At 40.7% G+C, this 9,372-nt stretch overlaps 1 protein-coding gene across 1 annotated transcript in view; it reads right to left on the bottom strand.

The window, feature by feature from the left end:
• The window catches only part of PRKACB (protein kinase cAMP-activated catalytic subunit beta), a 112,915-nt gene that overhangs the window by 89,612 nt on the left and 13,931 nt on the right, over positions 1–9,372 (bottom strand). The window lies entirely within an intron of this gene.

Here is a 9,372-nt window from a genome sequence, read left to right as displayed (position 1 = left end):
TGACACCTGCCTTGGCCGGCCTGGCACTGCCCGCTCGCTGGCTGGCCCCGGCCCCTGCCACCAGTCACCTCCCTCTGCGGGGCAACCAGCGGGCAATCGGGGAGCACCCGCCTTGGCTTGCCTGGGGCTGTGGGAAGGGGGAACTTCTTAGTTGAGTGTCTGTCCCCTGGTGGTCAGTGCGCATCATAGCGACCAGTCATTCCACTGGTCTTTCTGCCCGTTGTTCCACCATTCGGTCGATTTGCATATTAGGCTTTTATTATATAGAATTATGTGCATGTGAAACATATCAGAAATTTTAAAAAATCAATCTACAAGAATATTAATCTCAACACTGTTTATATTTTTTCAAAAAAAGAATGGAAGTCCATATAATGTGGAAGTCCAACAATAAGATCTGCCTTTCAAGAAAGAAGTACATATCTATACAATGAAACACTATGTAGTCCTAAAAACGTTATTGTAACACCCATCAGTGTGACTAAAGCAAAAAAGAAAGGAAAACCAAAAGTTGGTGAGAATGTGGAACAACAAGAACTCTCACACAATACTGGTAGTAATGCAAACTGGCACAACCACTTTAGAAAACTATTTGATCATATCTATTAAAACTGAATGTCCACAACGAAATATATACTCAATAGAAATGCATATGTATAGTCACCAAAATACATGTACCAGAATGTTTATAGCAGCACCATTTATAATAGCTCCAAAGTAGAAACTTATCACGTTCCACTACAGAACTGATAAATTGTGACATACTCAAATAACAGACTACTATACAGCAAAGAAAATGGACAATTTCCAACTACACTCAATAATAGGGATGAATTCTACAAACTGTCAAGCAAAAGAGACCAGACATAAAAGAGTACATACTGTATGACTATACTTATTAAACAAGCAAAATTTAATGCAGAGAGAATGGTTACTATTGAAGTTAAAAAATTTGTTCTACACGTGTTATTTTAGTAATGTTGAAATGGAGTTAAAAATTTGTTCTATGCATATTATGTTAATAAATTTAACATACTGAGTGTTAAAAAAATCCTACAGAATAATATCTAACTGAATGGAAAAATTCATAACATAAAAGTAAAAACAAAACACAATAAAACCCAAAGTATAAGTCAGTGTTTCAATATGGATGTCAGGTTAGGTTAATGGTTAAAAGTGCAGGCTTAAATTCAAGGCTCCCTCGAGTTGAATCCCAGTCATGTGAGCTTGGGCAAATTACTTAACTGTTTCAGTTTCATCTGCAAAAGGGGTTAACAATTATAGAACTCACTGGATAACAAAACAGATTAAAGCATTTATAATAATGCCTGACACAAAATAAGCACTATACTATTATCACTATAATCCCAATTTTGTTAAAACTCACTCATATATTTCTTAAATGGATATACAGTAGTTCCCCCTTATCCATGGGTGATAAAATCCAAGAATTCCAGTGGATGTCTGCAACCATGGATAGTATCGAACCCTACAAATAATAAGGTTTTTCTATCCATACTTTTCACTTAAGGGAAGTGCTTTATGGAGTCTCCTTAGCATATGCAAATTGCCAGCATCATTACTTTTGTGCTTTGGGTTCTTTATTAAGGAAAATGAGGGTTATTTGAATACAAGCACCGTGATACTGCAACAGTCTATGATAACTGAGATGGCTACCGAGTGACTAATTGGAGGGAGTATATACAGAGTGAGTACACTGGACAAAGGGATGATTCAGGTCCAGGGAAGGACATGAGATTTCACCACGCTACTCAGAATGGTGCACGATTTAAAACGTATGAATTGTTTGTTTCTGGAATTTTCCATTTAATATTTTTGGAATGTGGTTTACTGAGGGTAACTGAAACCATGCAGATAAAGGGGGACTACTGTATTGAAGAAAAAATGCCAACAGTGGTTGTCTGTGAATGGTGGGATTCTGGTTGAGATTTTTGTAATCTTTTTCTAACATATAAGTAATGATAATTGGAAATTTTCACTTTCTTGATAGTTATTATGAAAACTGGTTTGTTGAGAAAAATGGTTTGGTAAACCCACTCTAAGTTAAAAAAAAGAAAAAGAAAAAGCCAAGTATCAGTGCTTTGATGTCAGATTGGTTTTTCTGTGAGAAGTTTCTCTGCATGTTAAGAAGGTGGGAAGGAACTGGAGTTCCAGAAGGAAACATCTGGAAGGGAGAGTGACCAGGGTAGAATTCCCTTCTGGGTCCGGAAGGACGTTATTACTAGTGCAATCAGAGGGACAGTTAAGAAAAACCGCAATGCCTCATGAGGACTAAGTTGTTTATTTTTTGAAATATTATGTAAATTATTCTGAATTTCCTCTAAGAACTTTTAAGTCAGTTGTACTTTGTTAACTAAATGCTTTCGTGTGAGGGATTTGTTTTACAAAACGCCGAGAGGGCAAGGTCCTCCTTGAGATTGTTTAAAATAGTCCCCAGCCGTTTGTCAGATTATATCATTACTCTATAACTCAGTTATACTAACCATAACTGCCCAGTGATTAAATGTAAGGTGCAAGGGAATAAACCTCCATTACAAGAAAGCCTGTAGGTACTGATGGGTTTGCTAATGAAGGAAAAGGGATTCCAGAGGGTCCTCTGGGCAGAACAGGGACACAGGCAGTTAAACATGAGATTGAAGATGATGGTTCTTACTGTCTCTGGGCAGGTGATAGAATTTTCTGTATTTCCGTTCCTTCATTTGTGCTTCAGTTGTCTACTGCTATGTAACAAAAACTCAGTGTTAAGAGAATAAACTACATTTTGGTCACGATTCTGTAGTTCAAGAATTTGGACATGGTACAGTAGGAACTGCTCATCTCTCTCTGGGGTCTGGGATCCAAACTGGGTGGCTCACACAGCTGGAGTATGGTCACACATCTAGCATCTCAGTTCTCACTGTTGGCTGTGTCATTCACCGAAGCCAGATGAAGGTTGGGCTGACTGAAAGGTCTAAGAAAGCTTTGTTCACCTGTCTAGTGCCAGGTGCTACCATAACATGTAGTTAATTCTCATTCTGTCTCTCTGTCTCTGTCTCTCTCTGTCTCTATCTCTCTCTCACTCACTCTCTCTCCCCCCTCCCCCCAACCCCTACTCCAAGTGGCTAGTTGGACTTCTAACAGCAGGCTAGCCTCAGAACAGTCAAACATCTTACATAGCAACTAGCTTCTACGAGAGCAGAGACTATGAGTCCTCTAAAAGGAATAAGCCTAGAACTGATCCACCAGCACATCCACTATATTTTATTAGATAAACAATCAAAGACCACGCCCAAATTCAAAGGGGTAAAGAAATCAATGAAGGCTCTGAATGGAAAGGGTGGTTAAAAATTTGCAGGCCTCCCTACTCAGTCTACCCTTTATACACATATTATTTACACTCCTCCATTTTCAAAATATATTCAACCCCTCCCAAGACCTCCAAAGTCTCATCCCATCACAGCTTTGGCTCAACGTCCAGGACCTAATCTAAATCAGATGCAGATGTAGACGAGGCTCCTCAGATCCAGATTCTTGGATGCAGCTCCTCAATTATGATTCTTCTAATCTGTAGACCTGGGAACTAAAGATTCCAGTTATCTGCCCAACACATACCCAATGGACAACAGTGAGACGAGCATAGAAAACAGCATGAAAGAAATTCAAAAAGGGAGAGAACAAGAGGCACATACTAGTCATGGTCAACAGCCATTCTGATACCCAGTTGGGTACACACCATCAGTCCCTTGATTAGTACCAGGAGTGGACCCCATGTCTCTTAGCTCTATTCGGTGGCACTTAGACTGTATCCGCCAAGTCGTGCTTCATTTTCCATAAGAAATGGCCTATATTCAGAGCTGAATAGCTTCTCGGCCTCTTTACTGTCCACAAAAGGCTGAGGGCCAAGAAGCTTTTTTCATTATGGACTCTCTGCTCTTTCCACCTAAGTGATCCAATTCTTTTTAAAACTCTGTGGGTTTCTTATTACCAAACTGTAATAAACTCCAGTAGAAAAAGCCACATTCACTTTTTTTTTTTTTCTGAGAAGCCCTTCTCTATCCTGAACTTCAGGAGAGGCTGCTGCTAAGGGGCAATGTCCTCCTTTCTAGAAACCCCAACTGTCTAATTGAGAGGGTCTGTGAGCAACACACTTAAGAATCTTACAAGCCTTTTAGTCTACTTGAAAGTCTATGATGCATCACTTTAAGTCTATGTCTTAGTAAAGAATCTTACAGTATTTAAAATTGTATTTATTAAAAGAGGATAAAAAGGTACAGATATCTTACCTAATAATAGACAAACATATAAATTGACCTTCCCTCCACTATGCTCACTAGCCAATCAGGAGACTATGCAAATTAACCCAACAAAGATGGCAGTTAATTTGCATATGTAGGCGGAGCGAAGACTGAAGGCTCTGGCTGGAGGAGCGAAAGCCTGGGTCCCAGGTGCCGGAGAAAAACCAGTGTCGGCAGCCAGGGGAAGGGAAAGCCTATTGCACAAATCTCCATGCAACGAGCCTCTAATATATATATATATCTGAAACCCTCCTTCTTGCACCTAAGAATCTAGGGAGAGAATTCTCTTTTATGAAACACTAATTATCTCATCAATTATGTAGGCCAATGCTTCTTGTATTTAACAGATCAAATTCCTGTTAGAATTTCAGTGAATTTGGAAAGAGATTCTATACTGTTGTAACTCCCTTGCTGAGACACCATAAGGACTTGGGCCAGGAAGCCAAGTTAAGACCAGGTGGTAAGAAGGAACTCGGGATAAGCTGACTTCAAATATGTCACCACCCCTCCAATCTCTACTCAAGCTGATTTTATCTCCCTTCTAACTGCCTGCCTAAACTACTGACCCGCATGCACAGCTGATCAAGGTCTGACCACCTTCCTAGGTGGAAGTCACCTGACTCTGAAATGGAAAATTCCACAAGCCTGCCCTCTTCTCACAAGCCCACTATGCCCCCATCTTATAAAAGCAGCCAAGCGGAGCCAGCCTCCAAGTCAGTTCAAAGGACCTTCCTTCACTATATGCTGCCTCCCTGTGCTCAAGCATAAGCTTAACAAAATCTGCCTGGAAACTTCTTTGGTGTTTCCTCTAAATTTCTATCTTCTTGGGGGGAATCTAAGAACCCCAACACCAGTAACACTGCCTTGTAAACAGTGCTAAATTTTATGCTCAAACACAGTCTAGCCTCAGCATAGGCTTTCTGGTTCAGTCATTTCTGTACCTTTTATTTTGAGGCTTGTGTTTATTTTTAAAGATAATATGGCTTACGTACATTGCAGGAGTGACTGTGGAATTGAAGAGTGATCAATAAATAAATGAGGGTTAAAAGGGAAATAGAAGGTTCTGTTCCTGGCTTGGGAAAATGAACACTCTCTCCTCCCTCCCCCACCCCTTTCCCCCACCCCCACCCCCACCCACACACATACTCGAGGTTTTAAAAAAAAGATGTCTGTGATGGTCAGTTTTAATGTCCACTTGGCTAGGATATAGTCTCCAGTTATTAAATCAAACACTAACCTAGGTTGTGATGTGAAGGTATTTTATAGATGTGATTAAAGTTCATAATCAGTTCACTTCAAGTAAAGATTATCTATACCAGCCGTGGGCAAACTACGGCCCGCGGGCCGGATCCGGCCCGTTTGAAATGAATAAAACTAAAAAAAAAAAAGACCGTACCCTTTTATGTAATGATGTTTACTTTGAATTTATATTAGTTCACACAAACACTCCATCCATGCTTTTGTTCCGGCCCTCCGGTCCAGTTTAAGAACCCATTGTGGCCCTCGAGTCAAAAAGTTTGCCCACCCCTGATCTATACTAATAAAAGGGTAATATGCTAATTAGACCAGGTTGACCAGACATCTTCCAGATGTCCGACTTCCTTCTGGACAAAGCCACAGCGGTGGGGACCAAGGCAGAGGCAGTTAGGGGTGATCAGGCTGGCAAGGGAGCAGTTAGGGGGCGACCAGGATGGCAGGGGAGCAGTTAGGGAGTGACCAGGCTGGCAGGGAACCAGTTAGGGGGTGAGCAGGCCAGGAGGTGACCAGTTAGGGGGAGATCAGGCCAGCAAGCAGAGGCAGTTAGGGGCGATCAGGCAGGCAGGTAGGGTGGTTAGGGGCAATCAAGCAGGCAAGCGGTTAGGAGCCAGTGGTCCCAGATTGTGAGAGGGATGGGGCCTAAACCGGCAGCCGGACATCCCCCGAGGGGTCCCGGATTGGAGAGGGTGCAGGCTGGGCTGAGGAACCCCTGCCCCATGCACAAATTTTGTGCTCCGGGCCTCTAGTCCTAGATAATCTGGGTGGGTCCATAAGAAACTCAGCTGTGGACTGCAGCTTCAGCCTGCGCCCCAGAGCGCCAGCTTGCCCTTCCTGACAGCCTGCTCTGTGAGTTCTGGACTTGCCTAGCCAGAGCCCACAATCAGTAAGTCAATTCTTTGCATGTATCTGTTATTATATCCTAGTGATACTGTTTCTCTGATGTAAACCTGACTGATACATGCCTTATAGAATAATGAGTTGACCATCAATGGAAAGATTATTAAGAAAGAGATAAGTAAATGAAGTAAAAAATTTACAAGTTTTTAGAGAAGTAGCCAATATGGCATGTGGTTAAGAACACAGACTCTAGAGTCAAAATGCCTTGGTTCAAATCCCCACTTTACCATTTACTAATCATGTAGCTTTGGACAAGTTACTTAACCTCTCTGTGCTTAAATTTTTTCTTGTATTAATAAAAACAAAGTTTCTATCTCAAAGGATTATGAAGTCAAATCAGGTATTATATATGTAGCACTGACAACAGTGCCTAGCACATAGGAAAAGCTAAGTAACATTCTAAAAAGATGATGGGTAGGTAGACAGATCTTCTAAGAGCCCTTTGGATTCTAGAACAGTTTCAAATGCACAATTTTTAAGTATATATATTTTTTATTGATTTTTACAGAGAGGAAGGGAGAGGGATAGAGAGCTAGAAACATAGATGAGAGAGAAACATCAATCAGCTGCCTCCTGCATGCCCCCTACTGGGGATCAAGCCCGCAACCAAGGTACATGCTCTTGACCCGAATCGAATCCAGGACCCTACAGTAGGTGGGCCGTTGCTCTATCCACCGAGCCAAAATGGTAAGGGCTCAAATGCACAAATTTTAAAAGAAAATTATCATCTTCATGTTAGAGGAGCAATGTAACATAGTGATTATGAGTAGAGGGTCTAAAATCAGACAGACTAAGCTGTGTAACTTTGTTTAACTTTCTAATTCTTAGTTTTTTTACTAGAAAAAATGATGATGATAATAATAATAGTATCTACTACATAGGGTTCCTGTGAGAAATAAATAATCTGTTTAATGTAATTTTTAAAAATATATTTTTATTGATTTCAGAGAGGAAGGGAAAGGAAGAGAGGGATAGGAACATCAATGATGAAAGAGAATCATTGATTGGCTGCCTCCTGCACACCCCCTACTGGGGATGGAGCTCACAATCTGGGCATGTGCCCTGATCAAGAATTGAACAGTGACCTCCTGGTTCATAGGTCAAACTCAACCACTTAGCCACACCAGCCAAGCCAATTTATGTAATTTTTAAAGTTGTGATGGATAACTCTAAAATTTCTCCCTGAATTTTTTTATTCTGGGTGGTCCTGAGATTATGAATATAAATCACCTCCTATAATCTAGAATTACTCCAGTAGATTAATTTATTATTTCTAGTTGTCCACTGACTGGCAATTCAGACTTGTTAAAAACATGTGCCCAATCTATATAAACAGTGGCTAAGAATTTCCCTTAAAACATTTATTGATCATCATCTAGGTCAGTGGATCTCAACCTTCTGGCCCTTTAAATAGAGTGCCTCATGTTGTGACGGAACCATAGAATTATTTTCATTGCTACTTCATAACTGTAATGTTGCTACTGTTATGAATCGTAATGTAAATATCTGATATGCAGGATGGTCTTAGGCGACACCTCTGAAAGGGTCGTTCCACCGCCAAAGGGGTCTCGACCCACAGGTTGAGAACCGCTGATCTAGGTGCTAAGAGAAGCACATCATATACTTAAATCTCACAGCTCAGCACTATTTCCATTTTGCAGATTAGGAAACAATTTTAAAGTAACTGTATGATTGTATGAGCTTATATAAATATATTGTAACATCCATTACAATATATTATTTTCTGAATTGCAGTGTGATCCAGATACCAGGTTAATAATATTAAGTACCCAGGTCAGGCACTTCTAATCACCTAAGTAGCTAGGTTCTAAATTCTCAAAGGACAGTCAGTTAATTTATTTTAAAAAAGGGGAGGGGAGGGCCAATTCAATTCCCTTCTCAATTAGATAAATTAATATTTGCTGTTAATAAAAGCTACATTTCCACAGAGAGTAAGAATACATACCCATTTAAATATGCAGCCATGTATATTTTTAAGTTCAAGTAAAGATACTTATTTTAAAGTCAATATATGCTCATCTGCAAGAGACTGGTAAATGACAACAGGATGGGGGACTGGGGCATGTAATAGTACAGCGGAATGGTGTAGACCTGTCTGTCCAGGCTGCTCTAACAACATGTCATGGGCTGGCTGGCTTATAAACTACAGAGATGTATTTCTAACAGTTGTGAAGAGGTGGAAGTTCAAGATCACGGGGCTGGCAGGTATGGGGCTGGTGAAAGCCTACTTCCTCACCGACAGTCACCTTCTCAGTGTAACCTCACATGGCGGAAGGGCAAGGGAGCTCTCAGGCCTCTTTTATAAGGACACAGATTCCCCTCAGGAAGGCAGAGCCCTCATGATTTCATCACCTCTCCACCTCTTGGAGGCCCCACCTTCTAATACTATCTATCACCTTGAGGGTTAGGATTTCAACACATGAATTTCAGGGAAACACAAATGTTCAAACCACAGCAGGCCTCAAATGAGAAGAATTTTTCCAAGAGGCTGCAAAGTCACAGTCTCCCTAATCCAATGTCTTCCTACCTGAAGCCTGAGACCAATCTCTCCCTAACAATGAAAAGAGAAATAACTTTGACATATAAAAGTCAAATAAACTATGTGCTAAGAAGAGAGGGAAAGAGGTATTCTCTGATCAAGCAAATGGACTAACATACCCAAATAGTCACTCTATTACAGAGGCAGTACCTGCCGACTGAGGAGGGAGGGCTAAACAATTCTAAAATAGGCTTGAATTTTTTTATCCATTTAACTATCCATGATTTTAGCTTCCACTATGAGCTAGGAATTGTGCCAAATTCTAGGGATTAAAACACTAAACGATGTAGATATTGTCTCTGCCCTTACAGATGACAACGTGTAGTGGGAGAAACAGCTGAGAAATCAATGTTGGTGTAAGCA

This window comes from Myotis lucifugus, unplaced genomic scaffold, assembly GCF_000147115.1.
Source record: "Myotis lucifugus unplaced genomic scaffold, Myoluc2.0 scaffold_25, whole genome shotgun sequence".
Classification (NCBI taxonomy): Eukaryota; Metazoa; Chordata; class Mammalia; order Chiroptera; family Vespertilionidae; genus Myotis; species Myotis lucifugus.
This window is presented reverse-complemented; position numbering and strand designations above follow the sequence as displayed.